The sequence below is a fragment of the Canis lupus genome, chromosome 4, assembly GCF_048164855.1.
Source record: "Canis lupus baileyi chromosome 4, mCanLup2.hap1, whole genome shotgun sequence".
In the NCBI taxonomy this organism is placed as follows: Eukaryota; Metazoa; Chordata; class Mammalia; order Carnivora; family Canidae; genus Canis; species Canis lupus.
In genome coordinates this window covers 66202815-66225097 of record NC_132841.1, presented here as the reverse complement: position 1 = coordinate 66225097, position 22283 = coordinate 66202815, and the positions used below count along the sequence as shown (strand labels likewise).

The 22283-nt window shown below is 34.5% G+C and overlaps 1 long non-coding RNA gene across 5 annotated transcripts in view; it reads left to right on the top strand.

Annotated features, from left to right (window-relative positions):
- Positions 1 to 22283, top strand: part of LOC140632550 (uncharacterized) — a 51680-nt gene that overhangs the window by 20582 nt on the left and 8815 nt on the right. For all 5 annotated transcript variants that reach the window (XR_012030149.1, XR_012030152.1, XR_012030151.1 and 2 more), the window contains one exon: positions 7062 to 7368. This is a non-coding gene — a long non-coding RNA (uncharacterized lncRNA). The remainder of the gene's footprint in view (positions 1 to 7061; positions 7369 to 22283) is intronic.

Genomic DNA, 22283 nt, shown 5'->3' with positions numbered 1-22283 from the left:
GCAACATAATTTAAAATAAACAACATGATTTCAAAATAACACTCTTCATGCTACCCACTGAGCACTCTATGTTGGATTTATATAAAAAGTCATATGACTTCCAAGTTTTGCCTTTTTTTGTATGTTAGAGAATGCCATTGTTATAAAATAGGAAAGCCCTCTTGAGAGATCTGGCTGAAAGGAAGAAGAGCTGTATAGGTTCTCATCTTTAAAACATATTTTACTTTTTTATAACAGAAAATTTAAAAAAGTAAATACAAAAAAGGAAAAATAGGAGGAAAAAAACACTCTAAATTTTACCATTTTTAGGCAATGTCTTTTAGCTTTCAATAATCTCCTTCTGGGGTTTTATCTATACCTACCCTAGAAATTTTCAATTGTGAATAAACAATATTTAACTGTTTTTTTAATCAGCACACATCACATTTTTCCTCTATTATTATAAATTTCTCACAAACATAATTCTTTAAAGATCTGCAAAATATTTCGTTGGGCTGATGCCCCATAATTCACCCCATAATTCCTCTATGATTGGACAGTTAAACAATGCCTGATCTTTCATTAGCTTTTGCACAGCTTTAGCTATTTCTGACACAGACATGTTGCATTTCTCTATGACTCTATGTGTTAGCCAAGACAGTTCAATCCTTAGGGAAATAGAGCCTATAAACAAACTTTAGAACAAAATTTTTCTCAAATGAAGCTAGGTGTAGTTATCTAGATTAGGTAATGGAAATTGATATTCTTATTGTAGCTTATATTGCTATATGATTTGGAGAAATAATACTAGATATAATTGATTTGATACTTTAAAAATTGATATTTATTAATGACCAATTTCAAAATTATCTGAAAAGTTTTATAACTAAATGGTAAATGTTATATGAAAATAGTAGTTTTCCTAATTTGAATTATGTGATTATATTTTGGTAAATGCATGAGATTGAATATTTTCATGTGAGGTATAAAGTAAATTCCAGGAAAAAGAATAGTGGGAACCAATTCTGTATCTTACTTACTCTGCAATCTGTCCACAAAAGGACCAGTCTGGGACACAATGTCAATGAAAAGTAGACTGATGAATTGCATTTTCTTTTGTGTCTGGAGCACTGAATCCAAGCAAGGTTACACTGTTATTAGTTGAAATAATAGCTGGAAACAGAGAAAGTGCTATTGATCTTTTCATCAATAAATCACGAGTAAACAATGCAAGCTCCTTGAATTGCTAGGGAAAAATTATGATATCTCATTTCCCGTTTGCCTCCTCAAGGAGGGCAGGATCATTCACTAAATATGCAAACTAGAAGTTTTAATTCATCTTTTTCAGAGAATATTCTGTAAGTTCACCTCCAATGACAAACAGCCTTTAACATAACTTTCTTTTAATTTCTGCTTCCCCAATTCCTCCTTTTCCTCTTCCTCTTCCCTCTTCTTTATTAAACACAACTCGCTTTGTTTTGGGAGAAAAGGAGAGCATTCTGAAAATAAAAACCTGTTCTTAGAAGACCAACAAAACAAAACAACTCCTCCCATGCTGTTTTCTATGACAAAGCAGATTGAATAGACTTTTGTCCATACTGGGATTCATGAAGAGGCCTGGTGGGTTGCTAGGCCTGGCAAGTAGCACAGAAGAACCGTAACAGGTCAAGAATCCGGGACAGGTTTTAGGGGCAGCTGATGAAAGGACAAGGGGAGGGTGGGTGGTATTGAAGGCTGCTCAGGAGATCAGCCTCCTCACTAGCTGCCAGAGGTGATTCAGGCAACAGTAACTGACCATTGCCAGGGTCTTATGATTTCACACATGATAGATCATACATTTTGACATATTAGCAAGGCAGGTAGTGAGGGAATTTAAGAAGTAGAGAGAGCCAACCCACAGGGACTGAGGTGCAGCCACAAGACTCCAGCACACAGAAAAATGGAGTGAAGAACAAGGCAAGTCCAAATCTGGAAGAAAATCCTTCCATAAAAGTACATTTATGGATATATTTATTTCTCAATTTTGTTATGCTATTTGTGGTATAACGGCATAAGGTTCTAGTGTCTGTTTAGGATTTTCAGCAGATTTTGAATTGATTGGGACCTCAATATGATTAAAATGAAAATCTAATTAGAAAAAATTTGTGCACACTGACTTGGCATATATTTTGGTATAAATGTAATGAGCAAGGCACAATTAGTTTAGGATAAATATGTGTCCCTCTGTATCAGAGTAATAAGTAAAACAGTAAGTGAAGAAGGTAGCAAGCTTCAGATATATATTTTTTCATATTGCTACATCATCAATTAATTTCAAAATGTGATTACATCTGCTACTGGAAAAAAAACATCATACAGTGATTAGGCTAAGTGTAGTTATACATCTTTTGGTTATACAAGAATGGATTGTGAAAGGTACAATACAGGAACGGTGTACTGAAAATGTACTTTAGTACCAGCCTAATATGTAAGTAGATTATGTCCTCAACATAAGTTGTTGTCTTTATACAAAGATAAAAATACCAACCAACCAACCAACCAACTAGCCAAGTACCAACTCATCACAGTCAAGGCTCTGCATCTCTCATCCCAATGAGTCATTTCTAAAAGAAGATGGATATTGATGATGCTAATACAATTTTAAGTAGCACTGAAAACTCTTGGTTACTTTGGCCATAAACTTTCTTTATTTTAGTCAATAATATGCTGACAGTAGGGAAGAATCTTAAATATCCTTAGGGAAACTGGGATAAGTGTGTGGATGGCAAGAAGAGGCTGGATATTTCTTACCATCAGAATTTACCTAAATTCTTTATTTTTCAGAATAGAAATGAGAATAGAAATGAAATGTTACTGATATTTTAGACCAAGGATTTTGTCAGAAGAGTTCCTAGTTTGGGATGAGAATTTTCCGCCTGCAAGATATTTTTTCCCCTTCCCCATCTTCCAAAGAGAAGCAAATTTCTGTTAACATTCAAAAGTCAGTATTTTGTAGTAGAGGAAAACTAAAATTATCAGTATCCACAGAAAAGAGCAGTGTTATTTGGCAGAATAGTTTTTGTTTTATTATTAGCTGAGCAGAGAAAAGATTAATTTAGGGTATCTCGTTTTGATAATTTATGAGTGAATATAAATCATCTTTTGATAATGCAGCTAAATATTGAAAATATTTCATGCAAGCTTGAAAAAGATTATTTTTGGGTTATAAGAGTCTCCATGGTATGTGTAATTGAGCTTATTAATTGTGTTCTTTAAATTCTCTTTGTTAGTAATTGACTTCTAGTCTAATCACTGATTAAAGAAATACATTTAAATCTTCAATTAAATTTGTGAATTCTATCAATTTCTTGTAAATTATTCTTGTAATTTATGAACTTCCATGTAAATTATTTTTCTCATGTTCTTTTATTATTTCATTACATGAATTCCTTCATTATTAATAATCTTTGCCTCTAATTCCATTCCATTTTTATTAAGGTAGTTGTTGATTATTATATTCTTGAAGAATATTTTTCAATCTTCCCCATCAAATTGCTCACATCATTTTTAAGGCATATCTATTGGAGCACACACCATTATTTGTTGTATACTGATTAAAACAAACAAACATATACATCATTTTATGTTTTACTTAATTCCTTCTGTTCTGGAATGACTGTTATGTGTATGTTGGAGCCTCGCAAGTTATTGTCGTTGACGTGCTTTTTCAAGTTTGCATTTTGTTATCCTTTTAGTCTACATTTGGTTGCATTTTTCTGTATCAGCTTTGAATTTATTAATTTTCTCTTCATGATACTTTGGATTGGGGTTTGCCTCATTTTTAAGTTTTCAAGTTCAGTGAAATTATTTGTTTCTTAGGATCTCTAATTTGTTGTCTAAATTCTCCCATTCTTGCAATATTTCTTCAAGTTTTTTTTTCATAAATTCTTGTTACACTTTGATGAATGCTATCTCTCCTGTGCTCTTTAAGGATGCTAAACATATTTATTTAAAAACTATTTTCAGATTGCTTTGTTTTCATTTTATCAGTAGTAAATCAGGTTTTTTTTTTTTTTTTTTTTTTTTTTTTTTTTTTGTAAACTATCTTCCTATTCATTATTTATTGGCTTATATTAAGAGGACCTTTTGTTTTTCTATCTCCTCTGCTTTTATCTCTTCTTATTTGGCAGTTTTACAAACTCTTCAGGATTTCCAGACCAGAACTAGATCTTGTATTTGTAACTCAAGGCTCTTGTTCCTCAGAGATATTGGCAACGTGGAAAGTCCAGTTACTGAGCCCACTGATAATTGGCCTATGTCCTGACCTCTAGGCTGTGTTTCCATCTGTTTTTCTTATTTAGTCTAAGCTTTAGCTCAGACAGAGTTTGGAGTTTGGTCACAGTTTGGGACAATTGACTGTCTTAGAAATTTATTTTATGATATAATTTATTTCATGGCCCAAGCGGGCATGGATCTCTTTAGTTTCTCTTACTTCCTGAGTTGGGAATTCCCAGCTGACCTGCTTTCTTAAAGACTACAAGTTTGGCTGGCGCATGGTTGTAGTTCTGCCATGGTGTTGTGTTTTGACTCCATTCTTGTGCTACAGAGATGGTTGTCTTATTTAGATTTCAACTATTTCTTGTAATTAAAAATTGTTTATTAAATTTTATTTCTGATGATTGTACTTAGAAGAAATGGGTCTTGAAACAGAACTATAACACTATACTGTCTATAGCAACATTATTCAAAATGGTGGCCATTAACTGCATTTGACAATTTAAGTAGAAATCCATTAAAATTAACTAAAAAATGAAAATTGCTGAATTTTCCTCAGTCATACTAGCCATATTTTCACTTCTCAATAGTTCCATGAGGCTTTAGCTACCATCATGGATAGTGCAGGTATAGAATATTTCTATCATTTTAGACAGTTCTCTTGGATGGCTCTGGTCTGTACTATGAAGCTAAATATTGAAAAGAGAGAAACAAAGTTGTAGATGTTTGAATCTTTTGTGAGGTTGCTGGAAGCCCTGAAATTCACTAAATTGTTAAAGGACACAAGTGGAATATTGAATAATAGAATTCTATGGGCTTTATTTTTAACAACATGTCTGTAGTAGCCTACTATAAATTTTTCCCTGAAGAATCATCTTATGATTTTGGAGCCAGGAGACCTGGGTGCCAATTCCAACCCTGCCCCTCACTAAGAATGTGACTTATGACTAGATACTAACTTCTCTGAACTCCCATTTTCTCACTTGAAATTTGGGATAATAGTTATTTTGCCAATTTTGTGTGATCTTTGAAAATGTATTATGTTTTATTAATGTATATTTAAGGATTATTTAAAAGGCAACCTTTTTTCCTTTATACATTACTCAGTATAAAGGTAACCCTTTCATATTAAAAGTTTTATGTTTCTTTAAATTTTGCTTTTCTTTGTGTCTTCTCAAGTAGCTAAATATTCATTTTAATTCCATTTGGAAATCAGAAATATCCATGTCTACTTATTAAAAGTAACCTCTACACCCAATGTGGGGCCAACACTCATGATCCTGAGATCAGGAGTCAGATGCTCTACTGACTGGGCCAGCCAGGTACCCCCATGTCTAATTATTTCAATAGAGACTCAGGTTTGAGTAAATGGGAAAAAGTGTGCTTCCCAAGCAGGTCACTTGAATTTAAGGGAACTAATGAAGGTAATCATAGTGGCATTCTACTACATAATCTCACAATTGCAGGCCTAGTGGATGAAGCATACACATTTCTAAATCTTAGTCTAATATATTTAAATCTGTAGTGTTTCAGCAGTGTTAGCACCCATTACACAACATGACTCATTTTATTAGGCATAATCAGACAAACCATGAAGCTAACAGCCAAAGCCATAAATAAGATTTAGCTATAATACGTGCATCCATCTCTATAACCCAAAGAGTAATCTTTATATATGTGCAGCTTAGTCAGGTGTTTTGTTTTGCTTTATTGTTTTGGTAGAACATCTTAACCCAAACATTTTTTAAAAAATATTTTGTTTATTTATTAGAAAGAGAGAGAGAGAGAGAGAGAGAGAATGAACAGGATGAGGGCAGAGGGATAAGCACTCCCCACTGAGTGGGAAGCCCAACCTGGGTCTTGATCCCAGGACCCTGAGATCATGACCTGAGTCAAAGTCAGCCACTTAACTGACTGAACCACCCAGGTGCCCTTTTAACACAAACATTTTTTTTTATCAAGGCCTTTAAGTTTTAAAATAACAGCTTTTGAACATTGTGATCTGTATAATAGGAAAATTTCTATATTCATTCCTGAATTGTTACATTTGCTTGCAGGAAAGACAATCTAATTGTATAACAGATGCCAATTTTGAGGGGATATAAGTTGTTAGGTGATGGCAATTTTTGGATGATGCTATATATTCAATTTAAATAAATTTATCTACTCTTACTATTTTATGAACAGTAAACAATGTTTATTTCTCATAAATGAGAAATAAGAAATTGAGATGTGCATTAGTCTAAGATTTATTGTTTGCAGTCTATTTTTTACAGCATTTACCCAAATCCTAATATTTATAATGTTTGTTTATAGGAATGATTTTTGTATATATTACACATTATAATGACAACAGTTTCTTTTCATTATTAGCATTTTTTTGTTATTTATGATTCTGAGTGTAACTTTATTTTGAAAAACAAAGAGTTAAATAAAATTTTACTTGTAAAACATATCCTACAATTGTAAAAAGGAAAGAAAGATGGCCTCTAACAATGATGTTAATATAAAGGAAGAAAAACCCCATATTTTACATGTTTAAACCCAAGTCAAGTGTTTTGTGCATATTTTCAAGAGGGATAGCAAAACCCATTTCCTTCTTACCATTTCTACTGCTATCTTACCATTACACTGCTGGTCACCATTATCTCTGGGCTTTTACCTAGATCTTCTCCCTCCTTCTAGTAAGGTGAAGGGTGCTCTTCTAGGTACTGAGTGTCATCTTAGCAAGACTAGTGTGATTTTTACAGTTATAAGCACAGGATGGAGTCCAGATATTTAGATTTTTAACAAGCTCCCTGGCTGATATTTCTGTATTTGTTCCACAGACCCTACTCTGACAGATATTTTTCTAGAGTGATGATTCTTCAACTTGCTAATCATGAGTCTCATTGGTGATGATGGTTAATCAAATCAGATCCAGATGTTACCCTTGACCTACTGCAGACAAAGGTCTAGGAGATGATCCTGGGAATCTTCATGTTTACTTGGATCCCCAGAAGATCCTAACAATCAATGACACTTGGGAAACCTTGCCCCGGAGGCTGTGTGCAAACAGTAGATCCTGTAGACTGGGGCAGAGAAGCTCAGCTGAAACCTCTCCAGTACCGGAAGGCTCACTTACCACTCTCAGAGGTAAGTTGCACCTGGGGCCGGGAAGCTGCACAACCAAGGCTAGCCCAGCAGCCTCAAAGTAGGAACAGCTGATAAGCCATATGGTGGAGCCCCTGCAATACATAAAAATCCCTCCTGGATGCCCAGCCCTCCAGAAGAATAACCACAGGACCCAAGTGCCAGAGCCAATTGTCAAAGAAGAAACCGAAGGCCCTGGAAAGCAGAACACCTAACCCTGCTTAACCCAGGAAGCCAGAAGGAGCACAGGTATGCTCTCTCTGGTCTGAGAAAACCAAACTTATCTGGTGGTTACTAGTCCAGATTTTGAAACAACCCAAAGGAAAAAGGTAAAGTTCCACAGGGTGTTTTCTATCTGGGGGAGGTGGTGGAAGGAATAAAGAATAATAATTACGATGTGATGGGCATCTTACTTATGATATCTCTTTTAACCCTCACAGAAAATCTTCAAGGTAATAATAGGGTGGCTAAAGTGCAAAAATGTTATTTTTCCCATACTGACTCTTCAGTTCAAGCTATACTCTATATCTGTTGTCTTTCTTATAATGAGTGCTCAAGACAAAGCCCTAGCTATAATGCTGGTTAGCTTGGTTTTACCCCAGAATAAAGGTTTTTAATGTTTACATTGATTGAGTTTTTAAATCAGCCCTTTTGGAGACTTATTTTATATGCCTTATTAATATGGTACCAGACAACTATTTCTGGGAAACCCTGTATTGAGAGTGAATCTTGCCCAGAAGGTATAAATATTCCTTGTTGAAGTAACCAATGGCCTTTTCTTGACTATGTCACATTTTCTCTAGAATCTCATAATCCAGTTTCAGCTTGTGTTCTGTAATTATCCATCCACTAATAATATTGTCTGTATGATAAACTTAGAAATATGAAATTAACATCTAATTTTTAGTTTGATAGAGATTTTATGTATAAGTAGTAGTGGAATAAAAAATTCCAAACTGAATATTGCCTGTAGTAAAATATTGGAATACAAAAGAAAAAAAAAAGAAAGGAATACAAAAGAGATCCTCTGTGTGCAGAGGGATAAAAAATATGATCATTTTTATTTCACTTACTGGAAACTATGAAATCAGTAAAACCTTGGGAAATTGAGTTTTCTCTAAAAATGATTTCACAAGAATTTTTCCAGGCCACTGACAATGTGTGAGGTGAATCTGCACATCTATTTTGCATTTATGACCCAAATTGTTTCTTCTAATTCAGACTGTAATAGTGGGGACTCTATATGGAAGATTCATGTGATTGTAATGTGAGGCTAAAATAAATTATAAAAGGTTATCTATTCTTATTCCTTCTTCTCACTTTGGTTGGACCATTCAAGGTGGATGGAGTTTAAAGGCTATTAAAGAAAGTTCACAGTCTTTTACTAACTCCATCAACCTCTCACCTTGCTGTTTGCTCTCTTCTAAATTTATATTAGCTCTCTATTGCAGGAAGCTCATAGGTGAGTGAGAGCAGCAAGAAAACTTGAAAAAATATCCTATGAGGAGAGTGGAAGGAATTTTAGCTAACTGGGAGAAGCATAAGTGGTTTCGGAGAGATATGAAACAAAAGAAGAGTAGACATCTGTCTTGTCAGAGTTACATATGATGATGGATAAAAATTGCAGGAAGGTGAATTTCAGGAGTATACTAAGAATAACTTTATAGCAATCATTTTGAGTGTTTACCATAACTTCAGGTGTTAATGTAGAAGGACGATGTATGTGAACCTCAGGGAATTTGAATAGCTATACAAATTGAATCAGAGCTAGTACTCAAAACCAAGTCTATGTCAAGGCCAATGAGTATGGCATTGTACCCACCTTATGATGCTCAGAATTTTAATCAACCACCACCCCTACATCTCTGCATAGGAGAAAACTGAGTCTCAGATTGAGAAGGGAACTTACCTAAATTTACATGTAAAACAGTTTGTAATAGTATACAGCTCATATAAATGCAAAGTTATTGATATGACTCTGTTTGCCAAAGTGGGCTGAATTATAGATGGAAAATTCAGAGGTCACTTTATCACACGTAAAGCTCCCTTCTATAGCTTGCTTGACAAATGGTTATTCAGCTAGAGCTTAAAAATTCAACCTAGGGAATATTCCCTTCCATGTTTGGTGGTAAGCATTATCATGTGGAACCAGAAAACTTTCCCTCTTTCTGGTCCAACTGCTACTCCAGAGCAATATTGAATAAATTTGCCTCTTTTGAAAGGTTGTATCTCCATATTCTGAAGATGTCTCAATTAGTAGAGTGACCTCACTATGCTTTAATTGCTTGGGTTTTTGTTGTTGCTGCTGATGTTTTTGTTTGTTCAGTTTATAGTTGGAAAGGTTACGATTCAAGTAATTATTAGAATAGGAGTACAAATCTTGGGAAGCTTTATTAGTTTGTGAACTTTTCCTATGCAAAATAGAAATGAAACATTAGAAAGAAAGTGGATTAGGAGAAATTCAACTTCATAAATAGTGATGTGGGAGGTGAACAGTGCTGCCTTTTTACCACCAGAGGTCTTCAAAGGACCTATAATGGCTGCATCTCCACAGAGGAGTGTTCTGTAGCCTTATGGCTTACCACTTCTCCTAGATAAAATTCAGGCAAAGAAAACCTAATGAAAAAAAAAAACCAAACCTTCAAATGCAGAATAGTTAAAATATATATAATTTTATATTTAGTATTGATTCATTGTTTAATCATTTTAGTTTGTTAGGGAGCTTCTGATGCTAATTGCAAGGATTAAAAACTTCTTATCAATATTACATAAAAGAAAAATTCACTATCATTTACATTGTTGACATATATTTATGCATATGTTATGCATATATTATAAATATGTAAAAATTCTGATTTTTGCCTTTAAATTTTAAGGTTAAGAGACAATGTATGTTAATTCCTTGGCTTATTCAAAATCATTGGAAAGCAAAACCAAGCAAAAGTTTTGCATCAATTTAGAAAAAAACAACTTGCCTACATAATTTGAGTAACAATTGTCTAATTTCATAGGTCCTTGTATTTTTTCATGTGACTTATTTAATTGAATATTACTGAAAGCCTGTTATATGCCTGTAGTTTTACTAAAAGATAGCATACATAAAAATTGCAATCACACATGATCACTGTTCTCAAGGAATTTATGATTTACTGCAAGAAAGAAGGCAAAGAATTATAATCAACTTTATAAATGCGACATTTGAAAGATGATTAATAGTAAGGGCTAGGAGGCCCCAGAAGTGGTAACTAAGAAAGAATCAGAGAAGATTCACCTAAGAGCAGACATGTGAACTAGGTGTGGAGGACAGAAAGGCAGGTATATAGTGAAAGGTGCAGAGAGGAGGGCAATGTTTTATGAAAGAGAAGGAATGTGAAGGGAGCAAAGAAAAGCCCTGAGCCAGAAGGGGATACACCCTATCAGGAATGATCACAAGTGGATGGGGGAATTTGCCTGGACCGCTAACATAAGCTAAGAGTTTTGCTTGCTATACATGAAATGAAATCAGTAAATACAGCCTTGATTATTTTATATTGAGGTGAGGAAAAAGGTAAGGTTGAAATATTCTTGTTATCAGTTGTTTTAATACTTAACCATATGAAAATAGAGTTTCCCTAACTGGTGTCCAAACCACATTAAAAAAAAAAAACAAACAAACCATGCAATGATCTGAAAAACAATTAAAAATGGGAGTGGATTATAAAAATAAAAATCTCATATTTTCTCGCAAACTTCTTGTCCCCTCTCTTTCCTTCTTTATTGTTTTTGTTGTTGTTTTGTTTGTTTCCCCTTTCCTCTTGCAGTAGCTTGGCACATTGAATTTTTTTTTTTTAAACTAGTGAGAAGGGACAGTAGAGAATGAGGCATGTCTTAGTTGGAGGAAGAGGAACACTGAATAATATGGGTGTATTCAATGAAATGTTTGTGTGTTTGGTGCTTTTGTAAGGCAGGAAACAAGGGAGTATTACAAAACTATTAAAAATAGGGAAAAAAAAAACCAATACAATGATACACTTAATTATATTTTATGGCCCTTACAGTACTGCCCAAAGAGAGTTAACACAAGTCAACCTTTATGTTCATAGACATTTGCCAGTGTTCCAGTAACACAGCTGCTCTTGTCTTCCATCTTGATAGCATCCGTGTGTTAGAGAAAGAAAAAGTAAGATTCTGGATTTTGAGCTTTGGTTTCCCGTTCTCTGCAGGATGGAGTCTGAGTCTCCATTTAAATTTGTATGGGAAATGAAACAGACTGGAAACTTCTAACTGGTCTCCTTCCCTCCCATCTGATTTTCTTCCTCCTGATTGGACTGCTCTCTGAGTCCATGGTCTAACTCATGTGCAGGGTCTGGGAGACCACTCGTGATCAATCTTCATCCACCACCCCAGCCCTTCTCTTTCCTGGCTCAGTCATACCAAACTTCTCCCATTTTCCATGACTTGGCATTTTAGGGAAACCTCAGGCCTTTGCACAAGCTGTTCCCTCAGTCTGAGGTTACATTCCCTTCCTCCGTGCTGGTTTGTGTCTGTCTATACAACAAGACAATTGGCACACTTGAAATTACAATATAACAAAAATACTCATTTCTTTGACAGCCATTATATCTTTGGACCTCTGACTCTCGACTAAGCTGTGAATGCAAGGCCCTTCTGTTTCTATGCAGGACCCAGGACAGTGCCCAGAAATAGTTGGCATTGAATAGATTTGTGTTGGCTCAGTGAATGGAGGAAGAGCTTCAGGGGAAGAAATATCTATTGAAATAATCATAAGTGTCAGGACTATTTAGGTCTTTTTTTTTTATACTAAAGGAGGACAGGTTAACTTCAGATTAAGGTGTTTTAATATAAATAATTCATGCAATAATAGTTTATTATTATCCTGAATGTTTTATATTTTGTTTCATATCTAAATCTAAAAAAATAGATTTCTCATTCCTCAAACGTTGTCCATGAAATGGTGTTTGGAACAAATTTGTACTAGATTTACTTAAGACAATTGCTTTTATCTTCATCTTCTCACTTAAAGCTCTTTTCTTCAAAGGGAAATACCTTTCTCCTTACTAAAAGTATTACTGAATTAAGCACCATTGAAGGGAGGGTAATGGCTATCTCCAGCAGGCTCTTGAGTCTTGTTAACACTTGAGATGAAAAGCAGAAGAAGGTATCTGTTTCTTCGGATATGCTTCAAGCCATGAAAACACAGATTCAGACTGAGCATGTTTGATCTCTTGGCACCTCTTTTCAGAGGAAGCCAATTCTGTCCACTTTGTTCCTTGAGGTACAGCAGTGGGTGATTACGTGGACTAAACATGCAACAGAGGAGTCAAAGCACAGCTCTGTGATGGTTACTTTCACTACTAGGACCTTGAAATAGACTTGTGTTCTTTTTAGTATTACTCTACCCATTAACCAGTATTTTTTTAAGAATCTCATTAGTTGACTCTGCACTGGGGTTGTTGATGTTGAACGTTGGCAACCTTTTTCTCTACTAAAAAGGAAGTTGGTGTAGTAACCACCTCCTCTAGTTCTTCCTTCACACCTAACCTGACATTTATTAAGAATACATTTTAAAATGTTGAAGTACTTATACTTGGTCAGGGTTTTCTATTCACAAGAAAAAAATATATAAAAGAGCGCTGTAAGAAAATGAGTCAGTACTGCATTGAGTTTCATTGTTACTGAAGAAAACCTTTACATTTGAATTTCTTTCCTATGGCAAGATTTATTTTTAAGGAATCTTTAGATCTTGTATGACTTATTTCTAAGGGATTTTTAGATCTACAGAATGATTTTTAATTACCTACATCTGGGATCAGCAAGCTACTACTGGCACCACCAAATCAAGCCTGTCATCTGACTTTGTCAATACATTTTATTAGAATAGAGCCACTCCCATTTATCTGTGGTCGCTTTTGTACTGCAACAGAATTGGATGGTAGCAGCAGAAACTGTGTAGCCTACAAAATCTAATATATTTATTTTTTTTCTGGGTCTGGAAAAACTTCGCCAATCCCTGATTTTAAGTGATGCTACTTAGCGCAATTTTATTGGCTTATATAATGTTATTATTTATCATTTATTCTTAGATAATGCCGAAACAGCTTATATGTTACATATTAAACCTTTTACAACATACATTTAAAAAGGAAATGGAGGGCAGCTCGGGTGGCTCAGTGGTTTAGCACTGCCTTCAGCCCAGGGCCTGATCCTGGAGACCTGGGATCAAGTCCCACGTCAGGCTCCCTGCATGGAGCCTGCTTCTCCCTCTGCCTGTGTCTCTGCTTCTCTTTCTCAGTCTGTGTCCCTCATGAATAACTAAATAAAATCTTTAAAATAATAAAAAAAATAAAAAGGAAATGGAAATTTTAATTGTGCACTAAAGACAAAAAGGTAAAATATATAGGAATCTTTTATAGGATAAAGGGAACATTGACAAAAGATGAAATAAAATAATGAGCAGAACGAATAAAAATATTTTTTATAAGTAACTATCAATATGTTGAATAACTTGTTTTTAAATTTTCTTATCATGCCATTGTTTACTATCAATTTCTCGGAAAAAACATTTTAAGCAGAACAGTTAATACTACCTGCAAAAATTCATGTACTTTATCTATTTTAAGACAGAGAAATTCTACCAAGGTCAATTAAGATAATTTTCCCCTTCTTAAGTTATAACATTGTTATTTGTGTCATTTGTACTGCAGTTCCCAGTAATTAAAACAGCAGGTTACAGATGGATTATTTCGGCATGGGCACACTCATTGTCTTGCCCTCCAGTTAGATGGACATTGTCTTACGTAGGCACTGCCCATTGTCCCCAGGCAAGACTCTCTTAGATTGTCCTTGGAGGAGGAAATTAGCCTAAATAAGTCTCATAAGTCTCATAAGTCTTTGAAAGAAACTATATTAGTGACTGCCAGCTAAGTTGCTCCAAACAGGAAAAGCAATTCAATAATCTTATGCTTTTGATATCAACCTGACATAAAGTAAAAAAGAAAGAGGTTCTGTTATTTAAGAGAAGATTTCAAAAGAGTTTCTTTGAAGTGCATATTTACTTGTAAAGTAAGCTTTTTTTTTTTTTAGGTTGACTGAAAGAAATCACATTCCCTTGAAAATTCTCTAGTTAATGTACTCCATAGCAAGACCTGCCTAAAATGTGGCAGTTAGGAAATATTTAAAGAGGAAAGAAAGGATGAGAAAGTTTCAAAACAACATGCTCATTTGTTTTTGGAATGGAAAGGCATGTTTTTGGCAGAGTACCAAATGCCTACTTATCTACTTATTTAGGTCTATGCAGAATTTGTAGGAAGATGTTAACACATGTATATTGCATGTATCCCTTAGATAATCCAATGTGTTTACTCCATTCTATAATCAGAAAACTGTTTTCCCCCCAAGCAACTGAATACTCTGTTAAGATGTTTTGGTGTGTGATGGAATATCGTAAGTTAAGTCTTGTGATTCCTATCTAAAATGTGTGGTTTCAATCATATATCAGCATGTTGGAGTTTTATAAGTGCTTAGCACTGTTCTGAATTCCTTTAGAAGTTCCTGTGTTGAGAACTTCAGAAGATTTAATCAGCTGCCTTGGTTTTAATACAAATCTCTTTTTTAATTTATGGTTTTCCTCTTGGATAGCAGAAGCTGTTTTATGACTATTTACCTGTTTTTCTTCCCGCTTGTCCTCTGCACTATCAGTATCCTACCTATCATTTCAGATCAAGTTCAAGCCCCATCACATTGATGAAGACTGTATTGATCATACAGCCTGACAGGTATCTTCTATCTCTGCTCTCTCATAACATTTATTACCAATTCCACTCAGAGGCTTTCTATCCTACTGTCTTGTATTGCCCTTCCCTTTAGTAAAGGTCTTATATATCCTATTGCATGATAAGCTGTCAGGCAAAGTGATTGACTCTTAAACTTTAGTGTTCCTTACATGGTCTCTTGCATATCCTGCTTACTCAAAAATGACTGAAAAGACATTTTCTTTCTTTTGTCGTCCTTTCTTTCCTTCTAAAGATTTTATTTATTTACTTGAGAGAAAGAGTGAGAGAGAGTATGAGCAGGGGGAGGAGCAGAGGGCAAAGCAGACTCCCTGCTGGGTGGGGAGCCCCCCCCCCCCCCCCGCCCAGTTGGGCTCATTCCTGGGACTCCAGGATCATGACCTGAGCTGAAAGTAGACACTTAATCAACTGACCCACGCAAGTGCCTCTAAAAGACATTGTCATACAAGATATGATATTTTTGGATAGTTACCTTTTTAAGATTAAGATTATACCCGTGTTTCTCTATAATGACAGTTGTGGTAATTAGGAGGTGACTAAATTGTTATCACTTATGGAACTAGAAAAAGAAATCTCTTCCAAATCATGATTGATTGCTCATGAATTAAATACTCCACAAAAGATAGTTTTGTACAATATCAAACCTATGAGTAATTCTGTCTTTGTCTATCATTTTTATGGCACTGTGATAGAGCCTTATTAGCCTAAACTCTGGTATGTAACTTTTTTTTTTTTTTTTTAGAGCGATGTTGGAATATATTTCTCCTTTGAAGGAAACACTCAACTGTGAGAGAAATCCTGTTTGCAGCTAGAAAAGATGAGGAAGTATTCAGATCAATATATATTTATCTCTCACAAGCAGAAGTTTAAAATCAATGTAGTAATAAATACTAGAAGTTGTATAATGTTTTGAATAAAAAATGGGAGGGCAATAGGAAAATATTTTTAGCCTATCTCTAAACTTATCAGTGTTTTTAAGTTTCAAATTTTAAAATTATTTTTGAAGAACCTAAATTAGGCCTCATCTAAAGAAGACAGTAATTACTGATTTAAGATGAAGCCTAATACAGCATGATAGAAAGCATGTTAGTCTTTATGCTTTATTGTATGAAGCATATGAATCATTATGAATTAGAATTTATTCATCATTATGGATCATTATGAATTAGTATTTAGCAAGTACCCACCCCTTTGCCGGAGGTGCTAATGGATTACACAGACTGTCCCTTGTATTCCTCACTTACAACTCAATGGAGTGGGTTCTGCATTGATATCCCATTGTTACATATCAAAGAACTGCAGTGTAGAAAGATGGTGTAATATTTGTCCAAGATCATACAACTAAGAAGTCATGGAGCCAGGAGACAATGGTAGTGTATCTATTTTTTTCATCCCATGTTGCCTTTCATAAGAACTTGTTACCAACTTTTAGCACTCTTGTTTATCAAAATCCCCCAGAGAGTTTATCCCTTAATCCCTCTTTCTCTGTTTTTTTGGTTGTTTGTTTGTTTGTTTTTATGAAAAGGAAATGTAAGAATAAGAATATACTTCAAATTACCTTCAAAGAACTTTCTACATGTAGCCTTCGGAAAAAAGCAGGATTTGCCATTTAACAGAAATTGTAACTTTTTAAGATGTATGGCATTTCCAACTCACGTTCAGTGTGTTCTCCATTTGACCTCTGAGTCCTTGCCTGTTGGATTTTCATTTACCTTGCCTTTTTTTCATTTTTAGAAAAACAATATCCCTTTAATGGATTTTCTTTTAGGGTTGAAACTCAGTTCAATAGTAATCGGCCTCTTGGAGCTGCAAGAGACCTTCAGGCAAAATTTTACTTCAAACCAGCATTTTACTGATGGGTAAAAAACTGACATTCAGTGAAGTGACATGATTTATCTAGACTATGGGAGGGACCCATGTCTCCTAATTCTCAACTCAGTGGAATTCTGTGGTACAATGGATCTTAATGAGACATTCAGAGATCAAGCAATTGTGAAGCTGATTGACGATTTCTTGGAGGGGAGGATTTAGTGACCAGGTTGACTTGGAGCTGTCATTACTAATTAATTGTTTGAAATGATATTTTTAATATGAAGGTCATGAAAAATTAAAAGATAGCATGGGATGTATGAGAGTAGATATTACTATACTTTAATACAGGCTTTTCTAGCCTCCTTTCCTGTCACTGTTCTGTGGTTCATTCTACAACTCGGTGTATACTTCAGGCCTCTGTGATTTAGCCCCTCATGCTTCTTTTTCTGGAATTCCCTTCCATATCTTGTCTTGAAATTTTCTGTTTATTCTCCCTTTCAAAGGTCTTAACCACATCCATGCATTCCCTTGACCTTGGCAGAACTAATCCCCTACTTTCTGTGCTCTTATAGAAATCACTACCTATGTTAGTACTTTATTTATTTATTTATTTATTTATTTATTTATTTATTTATTTATTTATTTATGGTTTTATTTATTTATTCATGAGAGACACAGAGAGGCAGCAACATAGGCAGAGGGAGAAGCAGGTTCCCTGCAGAGAGCCTGACACAGGACTTGATCCCAGGATCCTGTGGTCATAATCTGAGCCAAAAGGCAGATGCTCAACCACTGAGTCACCCAGGTATCCCTTATATTATTGCCATTATTTCTTATCTTTCTTCCTTTAGACTGGAAGCTCCTTGAACGCAAGATTCTGTCCTAATCACCCTAGTGTTCCACATAACAGCGTGATGCTTGTCACACAGTGGGGGATGCAAACACATTCCTCTTGAATGACTTCTTTGCAAATCATGATCATTCAAAGACAATGCCCCACCCAAAAAAATAAAGTCTAAAAATTAGGGCTATAAATGAGATCATATGATCTGATTGTTATCACAAGATTTGCTCTCCTTACTAGTTATCTGGTCACCAAGTTTGAATCTAATGCTTTATTTTCAGTGGTCTGGGTTTTGTGTTCTTTTTTAGTAATTGGGGACCTATAAATCTCTATCATAATTTCTTGCCTGATTACCATTGTAGCTAGCAACATTTATTTAGCTGTCTGTTGACGCTAGAATAAGCCTCTGATTGCTCCTTCTAACTTGACATAAGAAATTAAGTCAATGACAAGTATAAGTTATAGGCCTTTGTATCATTTCAATTTTGGTAGACCCAAGGTTTAATATAGTACTACACACCTAGATAGAATATATCTATTACAAAAATATAACTGCTTATCTTTATAAAATGAATTCGTAGGCAAATGCTTTCTATAAAGCTGTGTTTTTGTCTTCACTACTGTTAAAGATGAAAAAGACAAACTTCAGCTGCAGAATATTAATTCAGTAGGTAATATTTGTTCATCAACATAAATGTGTTCATCAATATACCCCCAAACCTTAGGCATGGTAAATAAGACACTGGGTTCCTAGAACTGGTGTCTTCTGGTTCACAGGTAGAGTTATATAATATACAGCTGTTGGTGACTCATCACAGATACTGGCTAGCGAGTTTATTCTCTACTTGTTGGAAAAGCAAAAATGCAATGATGTGTGTGTGTGTGTGTGTGTGTGTGTGTGTGATCTGAGTAAACAAATTTTGAACACATGTAATGCTGATTTGTCAGTTTCCAATTCATTAATGGGGAGCTTTTGTTTTCCCAATAACTAAAATCTGAAACACCTGGAACTATGTTTATACTGGGCTTGATCAACCTTATTTATATAAGAAATTATAGTTGTATAATTTGTGACTGAAACCATGCTTAGCTGGTATAAATTAGCTACTTCCTTAGAGATTCCCAAATTGTGCAGGAGAGAGGTGTTGAAGTGACCCAGAATCTAGGGGTCTTTAAATGGAATTTCTAATAGATCTGCTATTTTTCTCTGTCATATCAGCAAAGTAATCTACCATTTCAACAGCCTTGGTGGAGATCAAATTGTTATGGAGTAGATTTAGATTTGATTTCACTCTCTTTATCTTCATCCTACTTCACTGACCAAGGCCCAAATTGTTATGTATTTGTGCATTTTCATATAACTGAGTTAGAGTTATCCTACCCTAAATGTTTTGATTAATATACTACATGTGATATTTCTTCCTTCCTTTCTTTTTTTTTTAATGATGAAGTATTTCTCTGACAAATTATCACTTGTATTCAGGGTAAATGCAAATGATATAGCTAATTAAACACTACTACAAAATGCACCAACTTCATTTCCAGTTTATTTGGTGTATTACTACATTTCTTTGGTAGAAATTCCACCTGCTGTTTTGAGAAAACAAGTTTCATGAATACTTCCAAAACAAATTCCTGCTTATAATGGAAAATGTGTTTCAAAATGTCCCCAGTTTACCAGGTTATTGTACACAGGTCTTTCAGTTCTTTCTTTCTAGCTCCTTCTATTGACTGTGAAGCTTTTTTTTTTTTTTCACATAAAACATGAGATGTTACATTGCTTTTACTGAAACATCATGGAAATCAAGGAAATAAAGTGTCATAGAACAGGTTCTCCAGTGGACAGACCCTGAGATTCTGAGATTTACATGCTGGATGCTTATTGGGGATTACTCTTAGGAATAACTAGGAAATGTTATTGGAGCAATATTGAGCAGATTAACAAGGTGAGATATGAAGCAGTTGCAACTGTGGCTTCAGACAATCCTAGAGAAAGCCCTCCATCTGGAAATGGTCCTTCAGAGTTTTTATGTTTTGAGGCTAAAAGCCAGGATTTCATCTCCTATAACTACCAGTCTTTGAATGCAGGCCACCCTTGGGGAGGGGGTTGACCATGGGCCATCTTTGGCTGAGGCTAATTACTGGAGAGAGATAATCCAAGAGCTGTTGACCACCAACATTTCCAGAAATGGAAGAAATGAGTGTTTAAGTCCTGAGGAGGATTTCAGAGCAGCGCAGCACAGTATCCACTATAATGAGATGCCTAACTTTTGATAAGACATTTGTAATGCCAGTTGTGAATGATGATTTACTTGTGTGTTATACATACAGGAGCATTAAAACCATTCAAGTAAACTATAGCTTGTAAATAGTGGATAACCATGCTATAGAATAATTTGGATGTTATCTTTATCTTTAGATAACTCTAGAAATGCCCCCCTTTAATTTCCCACTGAGACCCTAGGGAAGTTACAATCAAGATTATCATTAGCTTTAATGAGAATAATTTGTATAGAATCCCATGAGTTAGGGATCCCTGGGTGGCGCAGCGGTTTAGCGCCTGCCTTTGGCCCAGGGCGCGATCCTGGAGACCCGGGATCGAATCCCACGTCAGGCTCCCGGTACATGGAGCCTGCTTCTCCCTCTGCCTGTGTCTCTGCCTCTCTCTCTCTCTCTCTGTGACTATCATAAATAAATAAAAATTTAAAAAAAAAATTAAAAAAAAAAAAAAATCCCATGAGTTAGACAAAGACTAAAAACATCTCCACATGGGAAGCTTTGAACATTTCCTTTGTTTATTTCATCCTTTAAATGAATACTAAGTTGTTTTGTTTTCAGAACTTTTATCAAAACGGCATTGAAGATTTTTCATATTTTTATTTTATTTCTAATAGATTATTAATGATGTTGGTACCATATATTAGCTTTTAAAAATATTTCTATCAATCTGGTTTTAAAATTTATAAATAATAAAGAATTGCATTGATATAGTAAAAAAAATAATAGAACTAAAACCTAATTGATCTATTTTAAAGATATGTTTAGATTGAAGAGGGCTATAGTAGTTGAATGATATACATTTTGATGTTTATTGACATAATTACTGCCATGGCAAAAATAAATCCAGATGTGTGGTGGGCATACAAAAGGGGCAAAGTGGCATTATTCATAATCAAACACATAAAATTTACTTGTTCAATGAACAGGTCAACTTTCATTTAACACCACGGGATCAACTGGTATTTGGAATGAGTGTTAGTGACAGATGGCATAGTTATGTAGTCCTATTACAGTCAATTAACAAGTAATTGACAGATGTACTCATGGTGCTGAGCAATTATTTGAATAAAAATGTTTAGAATTGTTTCTTAAACATCAAAGTTTACCAGATGTGATTATAGTAAATTCTTTACATAAATTGAACTAAACAAATTAGCATATTCGTGAATTCAGAATGCCAGTATTGTTTTCACTGTATAATTAACTCATCCTCATGGTTTGCTTAGCGAAACAATCTATCTGATTTTGGTGTATAATAAATGATGACAATAACAAAATGAAGATCTATAATGCAAACATCAATTTTGTATATAGTAGGAGACCCAGCTAAATAAGACGCTAAGAAAAGGATAGTAAACTAAAAACCTTAGAATAAAATGTAGGAATAAATACAAATATATTAGTAATCAGAATAAATAAGTTAATTATCTTATTAGAAGACCAAGACTATCAGATTTGATTTAAAAATAAATAGTTGTGTGTTATTGGCAAATGATAATGCCTTACAAAAGAAAGTTTGGAAACTAAGACATAGTAAAAATAATTCTATATAAATACTTACTAAAAAAGCAAGGAATAGATCTATGTATCAGATATACATAGAATTAATTCTGCTTCTTTGCTTCCAATGTGGATAACTTTTATTTATTTCTTTTTTTTTTTTTTTTTTTTTTTTTTGCCTAATTACTCTGGTTAGGGCTTCAAATATTATGTTGATTCTTGAAGAGTGGGTATCCTTGTATTGTTCCTTATCTTAAAGGAAAAGGTTGTAGTTTTTCACCACTGAGTATAGTATTAACTGTGGGCTTGTCATACACAGCCCTTATTATGTTGAGTTACATTCCTTCTATACTTAATTTGTTGAGAGCTTTTATTATGAAAGGATACTGAATTTTATAAAATGCCTTTCCCGTTTAAGGAGATGATCATATGATTTTTATCCTTTATTATGTGAATGTGGTGTATTGTATGCTTGCTGACTTGTAAATGTTGAACCACCCTTGTATCTCAGGGATAAGCCCCATTTGATCATTGTAGATGATCCTTTTAATATGTAGTTGAATTGAGTTTGCTGATAATTTGTTGGGAATTTTTGCATCTATGTTCATCATGGATATTGACCTGTATATTCCATTGTTTGTTTAACATCACCAAGTTCAGAAGTCATTGTGGTATTTGTTGAACATCAATTA